The 24,564-nt window shown below is 44.5% G+C and overlaps 1 protein-coding gene across 1 annotated transcript in view; it reads left to right on the top strand.

Moving 5' to 3' along the window:
* Window positions 1-24,564, top strand: part of OPN5 (opsin 5) — a 103,228-nt gene that overhangs the window by 432 nt on the left and 78,232 nt on the right. The window lies entirely within an intron of this gene.

The following is a 24,564-nucleotide window of genomic DNA, read 5'->3' as shown; positions in this document are numbered from 1 at the left end:
TAGATAGATGATAGATAACAGATAGGAGATAATAGATAGATGATAGGAGAGATATATATTAGATAATAGATCGATATATAATAGATCATAGATAAAAGATAGGAGATATATATATATATATATATATTAGATAATAGATATATAGATGATAGATAGATAATAGATAGATAGTTTGCACATACAAGAAGAAAAGAAATGGAGCACTCACCCTGTCTATTCTTGTTGAATTCCTTTAATCCATATTAGATGATATCAACATCTCATTAAAGTGCAGGAGACACAGGAGTGAGCAGGTGAACTAGTCTGATGGACCAGATAGATAGATAATTGATAGATAATAGAGGGATAATATATAGATAGCTAATAGATAGATAATAGATAGATAATAGATAGATGATAGATAGATGATAGATAGATAATAGATTGATAGATAATAGATGATAAATAGATAATAATAGATAGATAATAGATCGATGATAGTTAGATAATAGATAGATGATAGATAATAGATGATAGATAATACATGAAGAAAGATGAGATTGATGATAAATATGAGACAGATACATAAATATAGGAGAGTTATGAAATAGAAAGAACACTTCTTTGTTATTGGATCCATGTGCTGCTCTGTTTTATGAACCTGGAAAAACTCTGTCCTCCAGGGTGTAGTTTATTTTAAAGGAAAACTCCTCCTCCCCAGGTCCAGTGCAGAGTCTGCACCGCTGCTCCTGGTGTCTGTTAATAGCTGTAATGCTGATGTCACATCGAAAACGCTTCTTTATCTGTGATATTGTTTTATGTTATTATGAGTTTTATTAAATGTAAAACTCGTATTTTCTATATAAAACCAACGGGTGTAGGAGAAATCTGCCAAACGTGGTGGATAGTGCCCCATTAGGAGCAGAAACCCGTGTGGTGGTCTTTATACCTGGCAGTAGGTATTTATAGTATGTCATCTTTTCATTGTGTATTTTTTATTTTAGTGTTTTTGCACATTTCATGTTTTCAGCTGTGATTACCCCGTGTTTAGACAAACATTAGGGAGTTGCTATGTGTGAAATTCTATATGTCAATGAATGCACTTTTAAGGGTGGAGCTTTTCTTTATCCTGATATGAAGCCCCCCGTACTCTTCCAGGACACATGCAGTGAAATCCTGAAATCCCATCACATTGTTCTGCCCGGCTGATTTATGGGTCTGTATTGTGTGATATTGGGTGGGAAATGGGACAGTCAGCAGCTGAGATGGGAATCGCCCTGTAAGCTTTCCTAAGCTGGTATTGGGTATGATAGATTTTGGGAAGGCAGAAGGGAAAAGGATAATCAGGGAGGGCAGAAAGGGAATGGAGGCATGAGAATCAGTGGAGAGACAAGAAAACAATTCAGGGGAGGCTGGAGAGGTAGAAAAGAAGAAAACAGGAGTGCAGTAGAGTCAAGGAGAGCAGGCGAGTCTGGGAAGAAAAAGTCAGGAGCGCAAAAGGATCAAGGAAGGCAGCAGAGAAAGGGAACAAGAGTCAAAGGAGCAGAACAGTCAAAAGGTCCAAGAGGTGGTGGACAAAAAACCTCAGGCAAAAGAGTCGGGAAACAAAAAACGTGGGAAAAACAGTAGAAACAGGAGAGGCAAAAGAGTCAAAGGAAGCAGAAGAGTTGGGAGACAAAAAAAAAACAGGAGAAGCAATAGAGTCAAGGGAGACAGAAGAGATGGTGAAAAAATAGGGGCGTCATGGGAGGCACAAGAGTTAGGGAAAAGGATAGTCAGGGTGGCAAGAAAGGCAAAAGAGACAGAAGTGTCAGTGGAGATATAAAAGTCAGAGGAGGCAGGAGAGTTAGAAACAAAAAAATAGGAGTGCAGTAGAGTTAAAAAAAACAGGAGAAGCAATAGAGTCAAGGGAGACAGAAGAGATGGGGAAAAAATAGGGGAGTCATGGGAGGCACAAGAGTTAGGGAAAAGGATAGTCAGGGTGGCAAGAAAGGCAATAGAGGCAGAAGTGTCAGTGGAGATATAAAAGTCAGAGGAGGCAGGAGAGTTAGAAACAGAAAATAGGAGTGCAGTAGAGTTAAAAAAAAAACAAAACAGGAGAGTCTGTGGGCAAAAAGTCAATGGAGGCAAAATAGATAAGCACAATCGCCAGGAGAAGCAAGAGTCAAGCCAGGCAGCAAAAAAAAAAGGGGAAAAGTCAGGGGAGCACAAGAGTCAAAGAAGGCTGAAGAGGTGGGAGACAAAAAAAAGTCAGGAGAGGCTAAAGAGTCTGGAAACAAAAAAGAATGGGGGAGGCTGGAGAGACAGGAAGCAAAAGGGTCATGGAGGGCAGAAGAATAGAAGAACTGGGAGACAAAAACTTAGGAGAGGCAAGGGAGACAGGAGATGGGGGACACCAATTCAGGGGAGCACAACAGAGTCGTGGGAGGCAGAAGAGTCTGGAGACAAAAAGTCATAGGAGGCTATCGAGTCAAAGGAAACAAGAGATCGGGATCACAAAAAGTCTTTAAAAGCCAGGGATGGTAATAGAGGGAGGCAGAAGAAATATAGGTGAGGGGAACTCAACAGTGAGAAAGAATTTGGAAGAATTAGGAGACAAAAACTCAGGAGAAATAGTCGAGTTAAGGCAGAGGAAAAGACGGAGGAGCTCAACAAAGTTTAGAGTGTCAGAAGTCTTTGGGGAGGCTGAGAAGGCAACGGAGACAAAAGATTCATAGAGAAGGAAGAGTCAGGGAAAGCAGGTGGGAGAGAGGAGAGGCAAGACTCAGCAGAGGCATGGCTTGTATCCCGGTAGGATGTGTTCTGCTGGTGGCTCCAGGCTAATATTGGAAGCCCCTGGCTTGTAGTTTGGGTACGGGATCCCTAATTCTGCCAGCCCCTGATATAATGATCACATATTCTGTATACTGGAGCTTCCCTTTACTGCAGTAAACCCATTCTAGAACCAGAGTAAGAAGACACTTAGTAGGATGACCGGTCTGGAGGCAGGAGGACAGAACAACTGCTAGGATTACACTTTCCGCCATCATATCTACTCTCTACATAAAGTCCCAATAAATGCAATACACAGATGTCATCGATCTCCAGTGGTTGATCTCAGTGACCTTTTGTGGTCCGTTGTGGCCTGAGAACCTCAGGTTGGGGACAGTGCTTATCGCAGTGATCACATCTGCTCTTCGAAATCATGGAGTAAATGCTTGGTATCTCCCCCTCACACATACTTTTGATATATAACAGTCTGAGTTGTCCAGAAACTATCCTGATGCTCATTCCAATGTAACTTTCCATCCTCTCTTTTTCAAGCTATTCTTTTTTAATCAGCATTCTACCAGCACTATAAGTGTTGGAACTTCCTTTCATCTCAGCATTGCTTTGGTCATTGTTCAGTGATTTGCCTTACTTTAACTGAGAACCCACTTCTCTATTATACCTATAAGCAGTTTGACAAAGAGAAGATGTCTCTGCCGCTAAAGATGGATTATGAGTACCTAATAGACCGAAACTAAAGCCTCTCCCATGAATAAAGAAATAATAAAGGGAGTACAACCCTGTAAAAACGATATATGCAATGCTAAATCGCAATGCAATAGGGGAAACGAATAGAACCTGTATGGTAGCCACAGAGTACCCCAACACGCGTTTCACATTCCCCTTACTTTGAGGGATCATGACCAATCAATCAATGACCATCAATGATCCTGACCAATATCCTTTATGGAGACTATCTACTATCTGTACCATTACCTTTGTATTTCTGGGCAAATGTATGGTTTTAGCTTATGTCTGACTCTCTTTTGATATGCAATTTGTATCATTGTTTGTTTATATTTATGCAATAAAGAAATTATATTTTTAAATAATTCTTGGCTAAATATTCCTGTGTATGTATCAGATTTTATTTAAGATGGATTACACTTGACAACATCCAATGGACAGAATGGAGACGCTAAGTGTATGTCTCTTTGAAGGGATTTTATTGGTTAGGAATATAATTTAGGATGAATAAAGTAATTTACAGTATACAATGACTATCTAAAGGTGACATCTTTAGAAATAAACGTCGGGCTTCCATGGGATGAGTTTGTACAAGCTCTTCTGGTCTGGAGAAGACAAAGAGGAAATGTGGATCGGTTCTCCGTCCCTTTGTTCTTTCCACTTAATAATCCGTCTCATCGATCATAGAAAAGCCTATTTATTTGTAAGGGTATAAATTCCTTAGAAATAAAAAGAAGTTGTTTGTAACCATGAAATAAACTATATAACTGTTAGTAATTTCCAAATTTATTTTTTCTATGTTCTTTTGTATGCAACAAATTTTATTTAATCCGGAAAATCTGATAATACTGCATTTCGTATTATTTTGCAGCTTGTGGGTGAATGGTTACATTTTTTTATTGAATGTCAAATCGAAGGGATTTCACTACACATAATAGGTTTTATGCCCACCTACTCCACAGCAGACCACCATCAGAGGAAGTAAAAAAACATACAAAATGACAACTTTTGCTAATTGTTCTAGAGTTCTTTCTTATCCAGAATGGAGGACCTCTGTAAACGACAGTGGAAGACTTGGGGTGACCATATGGTACTGTGAGGCAGTAACTGGTGTCACATGCGAGGGTCACTATGTTTCCCCCCCAGGATGCCGACAGAGGCGTATTGAGGCCGTGGGAGTTCATTGCAGCCACAGGCATAGCTGTCATTGCAATGCAAAATAAAAGTAAGTGTTGATCCTGGGCAAGCTATTTGTCCAAGGCAGATTTAAGAAAATCTGCTTTGGGCTTTAATTTTTGAAACGGACTACAGGATGGTAGTGGGGCTGTCCGTTTCCTTCCCGGCCGGGTTTTGCATTCGGCTTACGGCCACAGGTTCCTTGTAAGAACCCCGCTAGCAGAGGGTTGGGTGTCAGTTTGGTTTTGCAAGAGTAAAGAGCAGAAGGCTCTGCAGAGCTTCACCTGTGTGAGGCAACACAGGCAAGCGGAGCCAAAAGGCTAAGCGAAGCCAAAAGGCCTGGCACCCACAGCATACATGGCGGTGCAGTCGCCCACGGCAACCAGTTCTCAGATGTGGACTATCTTGTTTCCCGGCTGTGATCCGGAGGATATCATATGCTGTGTATTTTTCTGTGAGTTGGACATTAAAACCCCTTTTTGCTTTCAACTTTGCTGGGTCACTGCCTCATCATTGCACAGTGTGGATACCGCTTCACTACATATAGTTGGAGAATGCGGGCAGTGTAAACTGAGGCATACCACAAAGTGTGCTGCATGTCAGTGATTAAGCTTGCAACACTACAGTTCAAGCCTGCTGACAAAATGGAGGAGCTTTTGAATCAGTTGGTCCTCACTCAGCAACAGCAGTACGATCAGCAGCAATGGCAGGAGCCGCACAGTCATCATCAGCTGTTGTATCAGCAGCAGCAAAAGACTAATGAGCTGATCCTGCAACAGATTGCGGCTTTGCGAGAGACATCCACACCGGCGACCACGTTCCATTTGGAGGCCCAGTACAAAGTCTGGTCAGCACTGAAGAAGATGGGTCCTGAGGACAACATGGAGGCCTTCCTCTCCGTCTTTGAATGCACTGCGGAGCAGGAGAGCTTGCCAGTGACCCAGTAGGCTGAAGTGGTGGCCCCCTTCCTGACAGGAGATGCCCAGAAAGCCTACCTGGACCTCAGTCGAGACGATGCACTGGACTACGAGTAGCTGAGAGGTGAGATCCTTGCCCGACTGGGGATTAATACCTATGTGCTCTATGTGGTGTCCTCTATATCCTCACGACACAGACACAGACACTGCCACTGCTTTCTACAATGCCACTCTTGCATCAGCTATTGACACGGTCGCCCCTGTCATGCAAAGCAGAGTGCGACGAACCAATAGACAACCCTGGCACAATAACATCAATAAAAAGCTTTGGCAAGTATCCAGAATTGCAGAACAGCGTTGGAAGAAAACGCATTCACAAGATGATTTCACTGCACTCAAAAAAGCAACACTGGCATTCAAATCAGCTCTCACCTCTGCTAAACAGGCCTACTTCACAACCCTCGTATCTTCCTTATCCCACAACCCCAAACAGTTGTTCAACACTTTTAACTCCCTCCTCCGCCCACCACTGCCCCCTCCGAGTTCCCTAATCGTTGCCGAGGACTTTGCCACGCACTTCAAAAATAAGATAGACCAAACAAGGCAAGTCTTTGTTGTCCAACCACCACAACCCCTTTGTATGAGAAACCAATGCCCAAACACCATAACTTCACTCTCCAAAATCTCTGAAGGGGAGCTTGCTCATCTCTCCAAATCATACCTCACCACTTGTGCACTTGACCCCATCCCACCTCCTCCCCAACCTCACCACCACACTAATCCCATCCCTAACCCATCTCTTCAACCTTTCACTAACTTCTGGTACGTTCTCCTCTGCCTTCAAACATGCCACAATCACACCTATCCTCAAAAAGCCTTCCCTTGACCCAAGCGGTATGTCCAGCTATCGCCCCATATCTTTGCTCCCATTTGCTTCCAAACTCTTTGAGCAGCATGTCCATGCTGAACTTTCCTCTCACTTTGCATCTAACTCTCTCTTCGACAACCTACAATCTGCCTTCTGTCCCCACCATTCCACTGAGACTGCCCTGACCAAAATAACTAACGACTTACTTACAGCCAAAGCTAACAGACCATTCTCTATACTCCTCCTCCTAGACCTGTCCTCTGCCTTCGACACAGTTGACCACTGCCTCCTACTACAGATCCTCTCTTCCTTTGGGGTCAAAGACCTTGCCCTATCTTGGATCTCCTCATACCTTGCCAACCGCACATTTAGCGTTTCCTACTCCCATACTACCTCTTCATCTCGCCCCCTCTCTGTTGGAGTCCCCCAAGGCTCTGTCCTAGGACCCTTACTCTTCTCAATCTATACACTCGGCCTGGGACAACTCATAAGGTCCTATGGCTTCCAGTACCATCTATACTGTATGCTGATGACACTCAGATCTACCTCTCTGGCCCAGATGTCACCTCTCTGCTCTCCAGAATCCCAGAGTGTCTATCAGCCATATCCTCCTTCTCCTCTCGCTTTCTCAAGCTCAATGTGGACAAATCTGAACTCATTATCTTTCCTCCATCACGCATATCTTCCCTACCTGATCTATCTATCAAAATAAATGAAATCACACTTTCCCCATCACCAAAATCCGCTGCTTCTGAGTAACCCTTGACTCTGCCCTGTCCTTCAAACTGCACATCCAAGCTCTCGCCACCTCCTGTCGTCTCCAGCTCAAAAATATTTCCAGAATCCGTCCTTTCCTCAACCCACACTCTACCAAAATGCTCCTGCATGCCCTAATCATCTCCCGCCTCGACTACTGCAACATACTTCTCTGTGGCCTACCTTCTAACACTCTCGCACCCCTCCAGTCCATCCTTTACTCTGTTGCCCGACTAATTAATCTGTCTCCTCGCTGCACTCCTGCTTCACCTCTTTGCAAATCCCTTCACTGGCTCCCAATTTCCCAGCGTATCCAGTTTAAATTACTAACACTGACCTACAAAGCCATCCATATCCTTTCTCCGTATATTTCCACACTAATCTCTCAATATCTTCCCTCACGTAATCTCCGGTCCTCCCAAGACCTCCTCCTCTCCTCCACACTTATTCGCTCCTCACTCAATCGCCTCCAAGACTTCTCCCGAATATCACCCATCCTCTGGAATTCAGTGCCCCAACACATCCGGTTATCCACTACTTTTGGATCCTTCTAAAGAAACCTGAAAACCCACCTCTTCAAAGAAGCTTACAACCTGTAAAGACCACACGGCTAGCTCAACACCATTGGAGCTACTGCAACCCTCGACCTACTGTCTCCTTCCCCATAATCCTGTAGAATGTAAGCCCGCAAGGGCAGGGTCCTCTTCCCTCTGTATCAGTCTGTCATTGTTAGTTTTTTTTACTGTAAGTGATATTTGTATTTTGATGTAACCCCTTCTCATGTACAGCACCATGGAATTAATGGTGCTATATAAATAAATAATAATAATGTGCAGACTCAGCGGGTGTACCAGTTGTCCTTTGTGGAGTCTAGTCCCTCCAGGTTTCAGGCATATGGCTAACTTCTGCTGGTAAAAATTGGCTCCAACCTGAGATCTTAACCCCGCTCCAGATAGTAGAGAGGGTGGTGATCGACCAGCTGGTGAGTGCTCTGCCAGCAGACATACAGCATTGGGTGGGGCAGGGGACCCAGACACTCTGGACCAGCTGGTAGGACTGGTTAAGCAGTATACGGCTACTCAGGACTTTATACCGGACCCTGCTCCACTTCGGCTGTCATGTTGGGCCTCTCCAGTCCAGGAGCAGGGGAAAAGTCCACAAACCTCTGTTGGGGCTAACCAGGACTTAGCCCATGATGAGGGGGTAACCCGAAGTGAAGGTGACAAAAGTCCCGTTTCCCCTAAAGCAGCCCCATGGTATAATCATGCCGCAGCGAACAAGTGTTGGTGGTGCCAAGGGCCCGGTCATGTGGCTGCCAACTGCCCCCTGATATCTGAACCCATGGACTGGGGGTATACGATCCGTATGTCTATGTATGTCCAGCCAGTTTGTACCACCACTATGAACACCAGCTGTGTCAGGTACTTGTGAACGGGTACCAAACAGAGGCGCTCCTGGACTCGGGGAGCTTAGTCACTTGAGTCCATGGGTCACTTGTTGCCGAGGACAACCCCAAAGGGCGGAAAGTGAAGGTGATGGGTATCCATGGGGAAATCTGAGAGTACTCGACCGTGGAGGTTATTTTTTCCACACCGTGTGGAGACATCAAACATGTGGTGGGGGTGATGAAGACTTTTCCATATGGGACTGTGTTGGGAAGAGACTTGCCCCTTTTCTGGTCCCTGTGGGAGATCAGAGTTAACTCTACCAAGGTAAATGTTGTTCCGGGTGCAGAACCCGAAGATCCCGAGTCAGGGATACCTGCCATATGGGTCGCCAACCTAGGGACAGAGTGTAGCCCCGATAGATTTCCCCTAGAAGTTTTAGCAGGAGAGGTCGAGGAGACCTCTCCGAACCCCGAGCTGGAAATGTCCCCTAGTAAATTCGGGACAGTTCAGTTCCAGGGTCCCATGCAGAGACGCATGTATAGAAAGAAAGCTTGCAGGTATCAGGAAGGAAGGTGTGGTCATGGGGGTAACTATGGTCGTACCCACGGGGAACCCTCTGGCACCGACCAAGGTTGTAGCCGTGGGTCAGGTTAAAATGAATAGAGCTCTCGCTAATCAGCAGCAACGGGAGGCTCAAGTTCGGGTGTGACATAATAAAAATGTATGCCTGGATTTTCTTTGGTGGACCACAGTGATCCAGTGTGACATAGTCATCGAGGCATGGGTACGGAGGAAATGGTACCGAGTGACAGAAGGCGGATGCTTACATTATGGGATGAGCTGCGGGGTTATCGAACCCCAAATAAACAAGGTTAAGACCACCCAAAACTGGCCCAAATCTACTATTAGTCAGGAAAGTGGGCGTGTCTTCAGCAACGGAGAACGGGGAGGGGGTGGTCACTTAAAGTGTGGAGGAGAAACGCAAAGTGGAGGAATGCTCGCTTCAACCGATGGTTTCGGTTCCTACAAAACTTTGGTTTCTCAGTAGAGCATCAGGTGGGAAAGTCACAGGGACATGCGGATGCCCTGTCACACACCCCATGTGGGGTGACAAGTGTTCAACCCCACAGGTTTGAACAGAGGAGGGGCATGTGAGGCCGTGACCGGTGTCACATGTGAGGGTCACTGTGTCCCCCCAGGATGCACCCGGAGGTGTAATGAGGCTGTGGGAGTGTACTGCAGTCACAGGCATGGCTGTGATTGCCTTACCAAGACCAGTCAGATGATACATGCACTAGCAGGATGCAGCAGGCATCTGCTGCTCACCTTTGTGAATGGCGTCCTACTCAAGCCCTATTCGTGTGCATTTTTTTCTACTAGGCAGCCACTGCCTCCATAATTTTGGTAGGTTTGTGAGTGGCTGCTTTTATCAGTAGTTTGCACCTGTGCTGTCTCAGCCTATATAATGGAGACCTGCTGCATCTTGCTAGTGCATGTATCATCTGACTGGTCTTGGTAAGGCTGTTTCCTTTAGGTATGTTTTTCTGAATTGTTGTTTGAATATTAATGGCTGTGATTGCAATGCAGAATAAAAGTAAGTGTTGGTCTTGGGCAAGCTATTTGTCCAAGGCAGATTTAAGAAAACTTGCTCTGGGCTTTTGTTTTTGAAACGGACTACAAGTTGGTAGTGGAGCAGTCTGTTTTCTTCCTGGCTGGGTATTCAATGTGGCCTATGGCCACAGGTTCCTTGTGAAAACCCATGAAGCAGAGGGTTGGGTGTCAGTTTGGTTTTGCAAGAGTACAGAGCAGAAGGCTCTGCAGAGCTACACCTGTGTGAGGTAACACAAGCAAGCAGAGCTAAAAAGCCAAGCGAAACCAAAAGGCCTGGCAACCACAGCGTACACAGAGGTGCAGTCGCCCACGGAATCAAGGTCTCGGATGTGGACTGTCATGTTTTTCGGCTGCGATTCAGAGGATATCGTGTGCTGTGTATTTTTCTGTGAGTTGGACATTAAAACACGTTTTGCTTTGAACTTTGCTGGTACTACTACTACTACAGTACCTATTCATTTTCACAGGTGTCACGTAAGAAGATATTTCTCCTGTCCAGTTGTCAGCATTTCCAGATGGGACAAGTCTTGTAACCTTCCGCGTCACCCTTTAATTTAGTTTCTGATCTTCGAAACGTAAACATGACTAAGGGCATAAGCCAAAGGCGGACATCTGGTTTGGGATGATGATTGAGAATTACTACATTTTTACTGTTGCGGTACTGGTTCTTGTAGAGATTCTCATTTTAAAGGCAAGGTTCCCTGGGAAAATGTATGCAAATTAGTTCTGCTCAAGAAGCAAGAAATTATCCCTCATGTGTTACCTAAATGTAGCCATCAGGACTTATAGTAGCTGCAGGATTCGTTTGGTCCATATAAGAATACTAATACCTCTTAATATCCCTTGATAGTTAAAAGTCCCTTGGAGATTTTGCATTGGATCCTATAAGCTTTAAAGAGGTTGTCCACTACATTTCATTGATGACTCATCATTAGGATAGGTCATCAATGTCTGATTGGTCAGGGTCTAACACCTGGAAGCCCACCGGTCAGCTGTTCCTGGTGTTGGTGGTGCCTACCGGAACAGCTCAATTGAAGAGCTTCTCCATCTTTTGTTAGTGGCTGCGGCAGTGTACTACACATTTGACCTCTTCTCTTCTCAATCTGTACCCTTGGCCTGGGATAACTTGTAAAGTCCTATGGCTTCCAGTACTATCTATATGCCAATGACAATCAGATCTATCTCTCTGGCCCAGATGTCACCTCTCTGCTCTCCAGAATCCCATAGTGTCTATCAGCCATATCCTCCTTCTCCTCTCACTTCCTCAAACTCAATGTGGACAAAACCGAACTAATTGTCCTTCCTCCATCTCGCACACCTTCCCTACCTGATCTATCTATCACAATAAATGAATTCACACTTTCCCCGTCCCAGTAATCCACTGCTTTGGAGTAACCCTTGACTCTGTCCTGTCCTTTAAACCACACATCCAAGCTCTCGCCACCTCCTGTCGCCTCCAGCTCAAAAGTATTTCCAGAATCCGTCCTTTCCTCAACCCACACTCTACCAAAATGCTGGCGCATGCCCTAATTATCTCCGGCCTCGACTAATGCAACATCCTCCTTTGTGGCCTACCCTTTAACACTCTCGCACCCTTCCAGTCCGTCCTCAACTCTGCTGCCCGACTAATTAATCTCTCTCCTCACTACACTCCTGCTTCCCCTATTTGTAAATCACAATTTCCCAGCGTATCCAGTTCAAACTACTAACACTGTCCTACAAAGCCATCCATAACCTTTCTCCTCCGTATATTTCCAAACTAATCTCTCAATATCTTTCCTCACATAATCTCCGGTCCTCCCAAGACCTCCTTCTCTCCTCCACGCGTATTCGCTCCTCACCCAGTTGCCTCCAAGACATCTCCCGAATATCCCTCATCCTCTGTAATTCTGTGCCCCAACATGTCCGGTTATCCACCACACTTAGATCCTTCAAATGGAACCTGAAAACCCATCTCTTCAAAGAAGCTTACAGCCTATAACGACCACATGACCACCTCAACACCATTGGAGCTACTGCAACCCCTGACCTACTGTTTCCTTCCACATAATCCTGTAGAATGTAAGCCCACAAGGGCAGGGTCCTCGCCCCTCTGTACCAGTCTGTCATTGTTAGTTTTGTTTACTGTAAGTGATACTTACCCCTTCTCATGTACAGCACCATGGAATTAATGGTGCTATATAAATAAATAATATAATAATAATATTCAAATCAATAATATGCGGATGTGCAGTACCCTGCAGAAGCCAGCTCCACAATCGAGCAATTCCGTCTTGTGGAGGCTGACATCAGGAACAGCTGACTGGGGGAGCTGGGTGACGGACTCTGACTGATCTGACATTGATGACCTATGCAAAGGACATCAAAGAAAAAGTATTGGACAACCTCTTTAAAGAGAACCCGTATTTAGGTCAGAAGTGGCCACTTTTTGCTCTTATTTTAATCTTGCTGCTCACCTGAGTATTCCGGATTTTTTAAAATCCACTGTATGGTTCCAGAGGTATGAGCCTTTTTATTTAGTGCAAATTTTTATGGTTTTTACCAAAGGGCATGGGTCACAGGATTCTTTTTGGGTGTGTTTTTTTGCCGCTTAGGGTAATAATTCAAAGTGGCAAAAAAACACACCTAAAAGGAATCCTGTGAGCCATGCCTGTGGTGAAAACCATAAAAATTTGAACTTAATAAAAAGGCCCATATCTCTGGAACCATATGGCGGATTTCAAAATAAAATAAAAACAATAAACTGTGATACTCAGGGAATCAGTTGGAATAAAATACGGTAAGAGCAAAAACTGCACAATTTTGACCTGATAACAGTTTCAGTTACTTCATTTGTGGTCATCTTGAAAGGCCGGCTTCACACTTGCGAGTTTTACGGATCTAAGAGCGCAGAAACTACGTCCGTAAAACTCGCAAAACATACGGCACAATTATTCTCTATGCCCCTGCTCCTATCTGCCGTATTAAACTGATCAGTATTATACAGCTTTCTACAGCCGTAGAAAATCGCAGCATGCTGCGTTTGTCACCGTATTGCGCAAATTAAACGTCAATGAAAGTCTATGGAAGCCCCAAAAATACGGATCACACACGGACCAGCAGTGTGACTTGCGAGAAATACGCAGCGCTGTTAGAGAGAAAAGCCGGCAATTCAGTGCGGTGTACAGTAAAATCACACTGACAGCTTCCAGAAGAATAGGTAGAATAAATGTGTACACATAGAATAGGTATATATATATATATACAGTTAGGTCCATATATATTTGGACAGAGACAACATTTATCTAATTTTGGTTATAGACATTACCACAATGAATTTTAAACAAAACAATTCAGATGCAGTTGAAGTACAGACTTTCAGCTTTCATTTGAGGGTATCCACATTAAAATTGGATGAAGGGTTTAGGAGTTTCAGCTCCTTAACATGTGTCACCCTCTTTTTAAAGGGACCAATAGTAATTGGACAGATTCAATAATTTTAAATAAAATGTTCATTTTTAGTACTTGGTTGAAAACCCTTTGTTGGCAATGACTGCCTGAAGTCTTGAACTCATGGACATCACCAGACGCTGTGTTTCCTCCTTTTTGGTGCTCTGCCAGGCCTTCACTGCGGTGGTTTTCAGTTTCTGTTTGTTTGTGGCCTTTCTGTCTGAAGTTTAGTCTTTAACAAGTGAAATGCATGCTCAATTGGGTTGAGATCAGGTGACTGACTTGGCCATTCAAGAATATTCCATTTCTTTGCTTTAATAAACTCCTGGGTTGCTTTGGTTTTATGTTTTGGGTCATTGTCCATCTGTAGTATGAATCGACGACCAATCAGTTTGGCTGCATTTGGCTGGATCTGGGCACACAGTATGGCGGCTCTGAAGACCTCAGAATTCATTCGGCTGCTTCTGTCCTGTGTCACATCATCAATAAACACTAGTGACCCAGTGCCACTGGCAGCCATGCATGCCCAAGCCATCACACTGCCTCCGCCGGGTGTTACAGATGATGTGGTATGCTTTGGATCATGAGCTGTACCACGCCTTCGCCATACTTTTCTCTTTCGATCATTCTGGTAGAGGCTGATCTTGGTTTCATCTGTCCAAAGAATGTTCTTCCAGAACTGTGCTGGCTTTTTTAGATGTTTTTAAGCAAAGTCCAGTCTAGCCTTTTTATTCTTGATGCTTATGAGTGGCTTGCACCGTGCAGTTAACCTCTATATTTACCTTCATGCAGCCTTCCCTTTATGGTAGATTTGGATAGTGATACGCCGACCTCCTGGAGAGTGTTGTTCACTTGGTTGGCTGTTGTGAAGGGGTTTCTCTTCACCATGGAGATTATTCTGCGATCATCCACCACTGTTGTCTTCCGTGGGCGCCCAGGTCTTTTTGCATTGATGAGTTCACCAGTGCTTTCTTTCTTTCTCAGGATGTACCAAACTGTAGATTTTGCCACTCCTAATATTGTAGCAATTTCTCGGATGGGTTTTTTCTGTTTTTGCAGCTTAAGGATGGCTTGTTTCACCTGCATGGAGAGCTCCTTTGACCGCATGTATACTTCACAGCAAAACCTTCCAAATGCAGCACCACATCTCAAATCAACTCCAGGCCTTTTATCTGCTCAATTGAGAATGACATAACGAAGGGATTGCCCACACCTGTCCATGAAATAGCCTTGGAGTCAATTGTCCAATTACTTTTGGTCCCTTTAAAAACAGGGTGGCACATGTTAAGGAGCTGAAACTCCTAAACCCTTCATCCAATTTTAAAGTGGATACCCTCAAATGAAAGCTGAAAGTCTGAACTTCAACTGCATCTGAATTGTTTTGTTTAAAATTCATTGTGGTAATGTCTTTAACCAAAATTAGAAAAATGTTGTCTCTGTCCAAATATATATGGACCTAACTGTATATATGTCAGTGAGACACACATATATATATACATATATATATATATATATATTAATATTTCTTCCAGCGCTAGACAGCTTTAAAGCCGGTAATTCAATTACCGGCTTTTGCTTTCTCCTTCCTAAACCCGACATGATATGTGACATGATTACATACAGTAAACCATCTCATATCACCATTTTTTTTGCATAATCCACACTACTAATGTTAGTAGTGTGTATGCAAAATTTGGCCGTTCTAGCTAGTAAATTAAGGGGTTAACCCTGCTGTTCTGTTCGGTCTGGGGAGACCTATTTTGAACTTTGGTATTTTTTGGGGTGTTCAAGATGCGGTTCTGAAACTTGTGGTTGATTGACTTAAATGAGGATGGGTCGGTCGGCCACGGGTTTCAGAGCCGCATCTTGAATATTTTAAAGAATATTGAAGTTCAAAGTCGGTCATTTTTGACCAACAGAACAGCAGGGTTAAATGGCGGAAAAATTGGCGTGGGCTCCCGCACAATTTTCTCCACCAGAGTAGTAAAGCCAGTGACTGAGGGCAGATATTAGTAGCCTGGAGAGGGTCCACGGTTATTGGCCCCCCCCTGGCTAAAAACACCTGCCCCCAGCCACCCCAGAAAAGGCACATCTGGAAGATGCGCCTATTCTGGCACTTGGCCACTCTCTTCCCACTCCCGTGTAGCGGTGGGATATGGGGTAATGAAGGGTTAATGCCACCTTGCTATTGTAAGGTGACATTAAGCCAGATTAATAATGGAGAGGCGTCAATTATGACACTTATCCATTATTAATCCAATACTAGTAAAGGGTTAAAAAAAATACACAAACACAATATTAAACATTATTTTAATGAAATAAAAACAAAGGTTGTTTTAATATTTTATTGAACGCCCAATCCAATCACTGAAGACCCTCGTTCTGTAACAAAAAAAACATAATAAACCAACAATATCCTTACCTTCCACAGATCTGTAAAGTCCAACGATGTAAATCCATCTGAAGGGGTTAAAATATTTTGCAGCCACGAGCTTTGCTAATGCAACATTGCTCATGTCTGCAAAACCCCGGAGAATGTAGGTAAAGTAGGTCAATGACCTATATTTACCTGCATTTGCGGTGAGGCGCCCTCTGCTGGCTGTTCCTAGATCGTGGGAACTTTCCTAGAAAGCTCCCTGGCTCGAGTTCATATGAGGACAACCAGCAGAGGGCGCCCTCTTATGATCTCGAGCCAGGGAGCTTTCTAGGAAAGTTCCCACGATTTTATTTCATTAAAATAATTAAAATAATGTTTAATATTGTGTTTGTGTATTTTTTTAACCCTTTACTAGTATTGGATTAATAATCCATTATTAATTTGGCTTAATTAAATTGTGCTTAATTTACTAGCTAGAACGGCCAAATTTTGGATAGACACACTACTGACATTAGTAGTGTGGAATATGCAAAAAAAATGGTGATATGAGATGGTTTACTGTATGTAAACCAGGTCTCATATCATGTCGGGTTTAGGAAGGAGAAAGCAAAAGCCGGTAATTGAATTACCGGCTTTCTGCTATATCGCGCTGGATGAAATATTAATATATATACATATATATGTGTCTACTGACATATATATATATATATATATATATATATATATAGACAGTATATATATATATATTTTTTTTTTTTAATACATGGATCCCTTGTACAGCCGTATGTCGGTTTTGCATGCCTGCGATAAAAACACGCAGTACGGATGCCATACGGATTACATACGGAGGATGCCATGCGCAAAAAACGCTGAAACACCCTGCCTACGGAGGAGCTACGGACCACTATTTTCGGGACTTTTCAGCGTATTACGGCCGTAATATATGGACCGTATTTTCATACGCTGAGTGTGAAGCCGGCCAAAATCAGACTGTTTATTCCTTCTGGTCAAGAGATAATTTACATGGTATTTGTCATAAATGAAATGGCAAAATAAGACTAATCTCTAAACAATCTCTTCAATTAGGACTTGTCATCCTTATATTGAGCATAGAAGCTTCATAACAAATTGTAAATGGAAAAAAAAGCTCTGACCCCTTTATGTTCTATAACCCCAGTGCTGTGATCAGGTATGAAGTGGGTTATCTGATAGACAGCAGACATAAAGTCAGTAAGAGTGGCTGGGAGGTGAGACTTTTCTCTCCTGTGTGGATAACTCTTCCTGTCTTCAAAAGCAACATAGGGCAATTATATTATACACTGTGGCACCAGATACCAGATATGAATATTGTTTTTTTGTGGCATCTGTGACATTGAGGGCACTGACAGTAAACTATTAATATAACTATGATTGACCATATTCTCAACATTTACTTTTTCCACCTGTGACACTGAAACATTAGTTTTTCCATCTGTGGTATATAAAATAATAGTATATCTGTCATGCCGTTCTGTCTGTTTCTGGTTTTCGGCATGACAATGCATATGTTTGCTTTAACCCTTTACTCTTTTCCCCCAATTTGAGCTGGGATACTGTTGGCTGTTACTTTAACCCCTTCATGACCCAGCCTATTTTGACCTTAAAGACCTTGCCGTTTTTTGCAAATCTGACCAGTGTCCCTTTATGAGGTAATAACTCAGGAACGCTTCAACGGATCCTAGCGGTTCTGAGACTGTTTTTTCGTGACATATTGGGCTTCATGTTAGTGGTAAATTTAGGTCAATAAATTCTGCGTTCATTTGTGATAAAAACGGAAATTTGGCGAAAATTTTGAAAATTTCGCAATTTTCACATTTTTAATTTTTATTCTGTTAAACCAGAGAGTTTTGTGACACAAAATAGTTAATAAATAGTATTTCCCACATGTCTACTTTACATCAGCACAATTTTGGAAACAAAATTTTTTTTTGCTAGGAAGTTATAAGGGTTAAAATTTGACCAGCGATTTCTCATTTTTACAACGAAATTTACAAAACCATTTTTTTTAGGGACCACCTCACATTTGAAGTCAGTTTGAGGGGTCTATATGGCTGAAAATACCCAAAAGTGACACCATTCTAAAAACTGCACCCCTTAAGGTGCTCAAAACCACATTCAAAAAGTTTATTAACCCTTCAGGTGCTTCACAGCAGCAGAAGCAACATGGAAGGAAAAAACATTTAACTTTTTAGTCACAAAAATGATCTTTTAGCAACAATTTTTTAATGTTCCCAATGGTAAAAGGAGAAACTGAACCACGAAAGTTGTCCAATTTGTCCTGAGTACGCTGATACCTCATATGTGGGGGGGGGGGGGAACCACTGTTTGGGCGCACGGCCAGGCTTGGAAGGGAAGGAGCGCCATTTGACTTTTTGAATGAAAAATTGGCTCCACTCTTTAGCGGACACCATGTCACGTTTGGAGAGCCCCCGTGTGCCTAAAAATTGGAGCTCCCCCACAAGTGACCCTATTTTGGAAACTAGACGCCCCAAGGAACTTATCTAGATGCATAGTGAGCATTTTAAACCCCCAGGTGCTTCACAAATTGATCCGTAAAAATGAAAAAGTACTTTTTTTTCACAAAAAAATTCTTTTAGCCTCAATTTTTTCATTTTCTCATGGGCAACAGGATAAAATGGATCCTAAAATTTGTTGGGCAATTTCTCCTGAGTACACCAATTTCTCACATGTGGGGGTAAACCACTGTTTGGGCACATGGTAAGGCTCGGAAGGGAAGGAGCGCCATTTGACTTTTTGAATGAAAAATTATCTCCATCGTCAGCGGACACCATGTCGCGTTTGGAGAGCCCCTGTGTGCCTAAACATTGGAGCTCCCCCACAAGTGACGCCATTTTGGAAACTGGACCCCCCAAGGAACTTATCTAGATGCCTAGTGAGCACTTTAAACCATCAGGTGCTTCACAAATTGATCCGTAAAAATGAAAAAGTACTTTTTTTTCACAAAAAATTTCTTTTCGCCTCAATTTTTTCATTTTCACATGGGCAATAGGATAAAATGGATCCTAAAATTTGTTGGGCAATTTCTCCCGAGTACGCCGATACCTCATATGTGGGGGTAAACCACTGTTTGGTCACACGGCAGAGTTCGGAAGGGAAGGCGCGCCATTTTTCCACTTTTTGAATGGAAAATTAGCTCCAATTGTTAGCGGACACCATGTCGCGTTTGGAGAGCCCCTGTGTGCCTAAACATTGGAGCTCCCCCACAATTGACCCCATTTTGGAAACTAGACCCCCCCAAGGAACTTATCTAGATGCATATTGAGCACTTTAAACCCCCAGGTGCTTCACAGAAGTTTATAACGCAGAGCCATGAAAATAAAAAATAATTTTTCTTTCCTCAAAAATGATTTTTTAGCCTGGAATTTCCTATTTTGCCAAGGGTAATAGGAGAAATTGGACCCCAAATGTTGTTGTCCAGTTTCTCCTGAGTACGCTGATACCCCATATGTGGGGGTAAACCACTATTTGGGCACATGCCGGGGCTCGGACGTGAAGTAGCGATGTTTTGAAATGCAGACTTTGATGGAATGCTCTGCGGGCGTCACGTTGCGTTTGCAGAGCCCCTGATGTGGCTAAACAGTAGAAACCCCCCACAAGTGACCCCATTTTGGAAACTAGACCCCGAAAGGAACTTATCTAGATGTTTGGTGAGCACTTTGAACCCCCAAGTGCTTCACAGAAGTTTATAACGCAGAGCCGTGAAAATAATAAATATGTTTTCTTTCCTCAAAAATAATTTTTTAGCCCAGAATTTTTTAATTTTCCCAAGGGTAACAGGAGAAATTTGACCCCAATATTTGTTGTCCAGTTTCTCCTGAGTACGCTGATACCCCATGTGTGGAGGTAAACCACTGTTTGGGCACACGTCGGGGCTCAGAAGAGAAGTAGTGTCTTTTGAAATGCAGACTTTGATGGAATGGTCTGCGGGCATCACGTTGCGTTTGCAGAGCCCCTGGTGTGCCTAAACAGTAGAAACCCCCCAAAAGTGACCCCATTTTGGAAACTAGACCCCCCAAGGAACTTATCTAGATATGTGGTGAGCACTTTGAACCCCCAAGTGCTTCACAGAAGTTTATAATGCAGAGCCATGAAAATAAAAAAAATGTTTTTCTTTCCTCAAAAATGATGTTTTAGCAAGCAATTTTTTATTTTCACAAGGGTAACAGGAGAAATTGGACCCCAGTAATTGTTGCGCAGTTTGTCCTGAGTATGCTGGTACCCCATATGTGGGGGTAAACCACTGTTTGGGCACACGTCGGGGCTCGGAAGTGAGGGAGCACCATTTGACTTTTTGAATACAAGATTGGCTGGAATCAATGGTGGCGCCATGTTGCGTTTGGAGACCCCTGATGTGCCTAAACAGTGGAAACCCCTCAATTCTACCTCCAACACTAACCCCAACACACCCCTAATCCTAATCCCAACTGTAGCCATAACCCTAATCACAACCCTAACCACAACCCTAATTCCAACCCTAACCCTAAGGCTATGTGCCCACGTTGCGGATTCGTGTGAGATATTTCAGCACCATTTTTGAAAAATCCGCGGGTAAAAGGCACTGCGTTTTACCTGCGGATTTACAGCGGATTTCCAGTGTTTTTTGTGCGGATTTCACCTGTGGATTCCTATTGAGGAAGAGGTGTAAAACGCTGCGGAATCCGTACAAAGAATTGACATGCTGCGGAAAATACAACGCAGCGTTTCCGCGCGGTATTTTCCGCACCATGGGCACAGCGGATTTGGTTTTCCATAGGTTTACATGGAACTGTAAACCTGATGGAACACTGCTGCGAATCCGCAGCCAAATCCGCACCGTGTGCACATAGCCTAATTCTAAAGGTATGTGCACACTCTGCGGAAAACGCTGCGGATCCGCAGCAGTTTCCCATGAGTTTACAGTTCAATGTAAACCTATGGGAAACAAAAATCGCTGTACACATGCTGCAGAAAAACTGCACGGAAACGCAGCGGTTTACATTCCGCAGCATGTCACTTTCTGCGGATTCCGCAGCGGTTTCACAACTGCTCCAATAGAAAATCGCAGTTGTAGAACCGCAGTGAAATGCGCAGAAAAACCGTGGTAAATCCGCAATAAATCCGCAGCGGTTTAGCACTGTGGATTTATCAAATCCGCTGGGGAAAAATCCGCAGAGGACCAGAATACGTGTGCACATACCGAAACCCTAACCCTAACCCTAGTTCTAACACCAACCTTAGTGGGAAAAAAAAATTCTTTATTTTATTATTGTCCCTACCAATGGGGGTGACAAAGGGAAGGGGAAGTCATTTACTGTTTTTTTTATTTTGTTCACTGTGATAGGTTTTATCCCAGTGATCAAAATGTACATGGAACGAATCTGCCGGCCGGCAGATTCGGCGGGTGCACTGCGCATGCGCCCGCCATTTTGGAAGATGGCGGCGCCCATGGAGAAGACGGACGGAACCCGGGAGGATCGGTAAGTATGATGGGGTGGGGGGGAACACGGGGGGGGTGGATCGGAGCATGAGGGGGTGGATCGGAGCGCGGGGGGTGGATCGGAGCACTGGGGGGTGGAACGGAGCATGGGGGGGTGGATTGGAGCACGGGGGGTGGATCAGAGCACGGGGGGGTGGATAGGAGTGCAGGGGGGTTGGATCGGAGCACGGGGGGGATTGGAGCACGGGGGGAGCGGACAGGAGCACGGGGGGAGCGGAGCACAGGACGGAGGGGAGCGTAGCGGTGCATAGGACTGATCGGAGGACTGGGGGGGGGGCGATCGGTGGGGTGGGGGGGGGCAGACCAGTGTTTCCAGCCATGGCCGATGATATTGCAGCATCGGCCATGGCTGGATTGTAATATTTCACCACTTTTTTCATAGGTGAAATATTACAAATCGCTCTGATTGGCAGTTTCACTTTCAACAGCCAATCAGAGCGATCGTACCACGGGGGGGGGGGGGGGGTGAAGCCACCCCCCCTGGGCTAAAGTACCACTCCCCCTTTCCCTGCAGATCGGGTGAAATTGGAGTTAACCCTTTCATCCGATCTGCAGGGACGCGATCATTCTGTGACACAGCATATGCGTCACAGGTCGGATTGGCACTGACTTTCATGACGCATACGCTGTGTTACAGGTCGGGAAGGGGTTAATGAGCCTTCTCAGTTCCCTGCTCTGCTGCGCAGTCGTGCATGGGTGTTTAGGTATTTTCCCTGCTGCATACCTTCCTCATGTGCGGTCCCTGGTTGCTGCTGTGAAGCTGTCCACGGGTTGTGAGCTCATTTGCAGATGGTGCATGACTTTCCACGTGGCTCAGTGCATGCAGTCTCAGCCAGGTGCCCTGAGCCTCAGAACCTGCACTGTTGGTGCTGTAATGGTTTCTGTGTGTGCTTAGGGCGTGCGCGGCCACACCTCCCTTGCTTTTATCAGGGTTAGGGTGTGTACTTGAAATGCTGTCCCCAGCCATTTGCTGAGGGGCAGCTCATATATAAAACTCCCCTGCCCTATGGGCAGGGCATGAGCTACTCACAAAGCTCCTGAACTTTGCTATGTGTGTTTCTGTTCCTGCACCTCTCATGTCTATGTTTTGGTACCAAAGTCCTTGCCTTGATTCCTGTTTTGTGCCTGTCCTGGAGGCGGTATATCCAGGCCTGAATCCTTGATCCTGTACCTGTCCTGTACCTGACCCTGTCTGAACTGTGTCTGCTGTGATTATGTTCCTGGACTCCCTCTACATCTGGAGCCTCGCACCCAGTGACTTTGAGTCTCATGAAACCGGTGTTTCTGTTGAGCATCTACTACTCTGTGCTCTGACTATCATGCGGTGTTTATCCTGTCTGGCTCATGTCCAGTACGGCGGTGTTTGCACCTTCATGCTTGAGTTCCTTCCTAGGTCCGATGCCCGGAGCCTGACGACCGCAGTCTGGAACCTGATGACCGCTGTCTGGAGCTTGGAGCCTGATGTCTCTGGTGGTGCCTGTAGGTCGTGTCGGATGTCCGGAACCGAACGACTCCTGTCTGATGTCTGCCGGTGACCCTGGGTCCAGATGTCCTGATGTCCTGTCTGTACCCTGATGTCCTGCCTGTGTCTTGATGACCTCATGGACCCTGATGTCCTGATATCCTGTCTGTTCCCTGATGTCCCGATGCCCTGCCTGTGTCCTGAGGTCTTTCCTGAGTCCAGATGTCCTGATGTGCTGTCTGTATCCTGATGTCTTTCCCGCACCCTGATGTCCTCGTGTTCTCTGATGTCCTGCCTGGGTCCTGATGTCCCGCCTATCTGTGCCTCGGTGATCCGTTGGTGCCTTGGGGTCCACTGGGTGGGACCCTTCTGAGGTGTGAAATCGGGAGCCTGACATCGTCATGTTTTGTTTATGTACTGTGTGACTTTACTTTAGTAAACTTTACTTTCTCTATACCTGAAGTGTTGGTGTAATCGAGTCCTACGTGTTTCTTTCTTTGTCCACATGCTCAGCTGCCACAGAACCCCGGTCGCTGCCCTCCCCAAGTTCGGGTAGGTCGGGTCCCCCTCTGTGGTTTAAAGGGTCCGTATTGCGTCCCCGGGGGACACCCCCCCCATGCCTTCTGAGGTTGGTCGGCTTGGGGGCGTCTATGGGCTGGGCCGCATTGGCGGCCGCAGCTGATCGTGGCAATAACTTTAATGCAAGTGGCCAAAACAACCATATATACCGGCCATTTCTTAGAGTTCTATGTATCCTTATGGGGCCAAAACCAAACAGCAAAATCTGTATGTATTACACTATGTACTAGAATTACATGGAATTGATTGGTCCCATTCATTTTTTCACTTTTCTCCACTATTGAATTCGGTTCATTTATCTGCTTTCCGCACTATCCTGTTAGAACAATACGACCTTTGTTGCGTGTTGTAATTTGTTCAACTTTACGTCTTGTGATTTTATCCTCTGTGACCTTACAGCTCTGGATGATTTCTGGCATGCCTCTAGTATTACAACCTTGTGACTATGTCGCTTCACATTTACGGGTCTTCCCATTTCCAGGGGTTGTTGCAGTCTGTTTTCTGGAATCATCTGCAGAGAGCGTTGTGATGTGTGTCTGCACTACAGTATCTGTTCAGAAACTCATGTGTCTAGGCGATTGATTTGCGCCTGGCAGTGAGGCTGGCTGCATAGTCGTTAATTGCAGTATTCACGTCGTTATAATTACTTTATGCCCTTTATCATCCAATGGGCATGCCTCTGGAGTAATTAAAGTTCTAATTATTTACAAAATAAACCTATTTAACATTGTAGCTTTTGGTGTATGGAGCTGGTTCTCCTTAAAGGGAATTGGTCGGCAAAATTTCACTGCCCAAACTATTTATAAGTGCAAGTAGCGTTCAAAAACTAGTCTAGCCATACATTTACATGGCCAGTCCGTTCCTCTGTTACTGAGAAATCAAGCATTTAAATTGAAATGCAAATGAGGGTGAAGATTTGTTTGTAGATCTGAAGCCCCTGTCTCAACAATTTTGCTAAAATATATTAAATAATAGTAAAACCTGAACTATG

This window comes from Ranitomeya imitator, chromosome 5 (assembly GCF_032444005.1).
Source record: "Ranitomeya imitator isolate aRanImi1 chromosome 5, aRanImi1.pri, whole genome shotgun sequence".
Lineage (NCBI taxonomy): Eukaryota > Metazoa > Chordata > Amphibia > Anura > Dendrobatidae > Ranitomeya > Ranitomeya imitator.
The sequence above is the reverse complement of the archived record's forward strand: the minus strand, read 5'-3'. Positions and strand labels throughout refer to the sequence as shown.